The sequence below is a fragment of the Bison bison genome, unplaced genomic scaffold (genome assembly GCF_000754665.1).
Source record: "Bison bison bison isolate TAMUID 2011002044 unplaced genomic scaffold, Bison_UMD1.0 scf7180017864527, whole genome shotgun sequence".
Classification (NCBI taxonomy): Eukaryota; Metazoa; Chordata; class Mammalia; order Artiodactyla; family Bovidae; genus Bison; species Bison bison.
In genome coordinates, this window is record NW_011495078.1 from 4871791 (window position 1) to 4874331 (window position 2541).

Consider the following 2541-nt stretch of genomic DNA (forward strand, 5'->3'; position numbering starts at 1 on the left):
TTCTACCCCCAAGTGAAAAATTGATACATTAACATCAGATCAGATCAGATCAGATCAGTCGCTCAATCATGTCCGACTCTTTGCGACCCCATGAATTGCAGCACGCCAGGCCTCCCTGTCCATCACCAACTCCTGGAGTTCACTCAGACTCACGTCCATGGAGTCAGTGATGCCATCCAGTCATCTCATCCTCTGTCGTCCCCCTCTCCTCCTGCCCCCAATCCCTCCTAGCATCAGAGTCTTTTCTAATGAGTCAACTCTTTACATGAGGTGGCCAAAGTACTGGAGTTTCAGCTTTAGCATCACCACAAATACAGTTTACACTGGAAAACTTTCCCGCTTCCCCATTTAACTGCTCTGGAATGAGAGCATTACTGGGCCATTAATGGGTGAGGACACTTGATTGTTCAAGGTAAAATCATCACTTTCAAGTTTAAAAAAACAGTGAGCATGGGTAAAGATTTTATTTAACTCATTAATAAAACAGAAATGAGTAAGACATTAAAATCAGTTCAAAAAAGAATTTATAGATTATACACAGGTGTGGGCCATGAGAAGTGTGACACAGGACGCTCACCCCAGTGCTCTGCGACAAGCTAGAGGAGGGGGGATGGGGTGGGATACGGGAGGCAGGCTCAGGAGGGAGGGGACATATGTGTACTTGTGGCAGATTCATGTTGACATAAGGCAGAAACCAGCAGAATATTGTAAAGCAAATATCTTGCAATAATTTTTTTTAAAGTGCTGAAATTGAATTTACAAATTGATGCAAGACTGATAAATCTCCAATAGGGAAATAAAATGCAATGTTTTGGATCGTCTTTTCTGTAAAGGACAAGTCAGTTACAGGGACTAACCAAATTCATCTGCTTTGCTGTAGACGAGAATCACTTGCCTCCTTACCAGCTTTCTACAACTTAACTTCTACCCCAAAGAGTTATAAAACAACCAAGTCAACAGAAAGGTGATTAAAGGTTCAATTCCTGTAAAATCGGTCTCCAGAGAACTGGCTAGCCCTATACTGTTCAAGACCATCGCCACCAGCATCTGTGGTTATTTAAACTAACACAGTGACAGAAAATTTAAGCATGAGTTCCTCAAACTGCAGTAACCACATCTCAAGTTCGCAACAGCCACAGGGGACTAGTGGCCACCATACAGCCCAGGGCAGGTAGAGGACACTACGTGACCGTATGACTGCAGAAAGTTCTAGAGAACAATGGCACGCTGTACATTAATGACCACAATTCAACTGAAAGGGAGCCCAGTAGCCCATTTGTCCATTTCCAACTCAATGTTTTTCTGACAGAACAAAATAAGCAACAGCAATAATGATATGAAACAGAGTATGTGGAGGGGTAATGGCTAGTATTTATCAAGTATCAACCATATGCTAGGCACCCTATAAGATGATTTACATATATTATCTAGCTGAGAGTTTACAGTTTATATATATTATCTCATCCAGTCCTTAAAATTGCTTAACCATATGTATTAGTTGAGGAAACAGAGACTCAAAGGGATTAAATAATTTGAGTCTTCATAATTTACATACATTATCTAGCAAGGCCTCATAGTAACTCAGACACACTTATTAGTGGATGAATCAGAAACTCAAAAAAACTAGAACAATTCACTTGAAACTATGTAACTAGTAAGGGGTAGAGCCTCACATCTGTGTAACTCTGAAGTCTTGCTTGTTTTCACTGGAACAGACTGCCCTGTCTACACGTCTTAACAGAGCAGTTAGGACAGTGGGCACAGGCACACGTAGGATACGACACCCGGGAAGCCCCAGCGTTGTTATTCAGTTCAGTTCAGTTCCGTCGCTCAGTCGTGTCCGACTTTTGGCAACCCCGTGGACTGCAGCACGCCAGGCCTCCCTGTCCATCACCAACTCCCGGAGCTTGCTCAAACTCATGTACATCAAGTCGGTGATGCCATCCAGCCATCTCCTCCTCTGTCGTCCCCTTCTCCTCCTGCCTTCAATCTTTCCCAGCATCAGGGTCTTTTCCAATGAGTCAGCTCTTCACATCAGGTGGCCCAAGTGTTTGAGTTTCATCTTTAGCATCAGTCCTTCCAATGAATATTCAGGACTGATTTCCTTTAGGATTGACTGGTTGAATCTCTTTGCAATCCAAGGGACTCTCAAGAGTCTTCTCCAACACTGAAGGCAAAGGAGAAAGGAAAGATATACCCATCTGAATGCAGAGTTCCAAAGAATAAAAAGGAAAGGTAAGAAAGCCTTTGTCAGTGATCAATGCAAAGAAATAGAGGAAAACAACAGAATGGGAAAGAGTAGAGATCTCTTCAAGAAAATTAAAGATACCAAGGGAACATTTAATCAAAGATGGGCACAATAAAGGACAGAAATGGTATGGACCTAACGGAAGCAGAAAATATTAAAGAGAGGTGGCAAGAATACACAGAAAAGCTATACAAAAAAAAAAAAAACTTCAGTGTTCTTTTTACTCCAAGTCAAATAAATAATGAATCTTGCTATAATGTCATAATTCTCAATTTTTGCACTAAATGTCACTT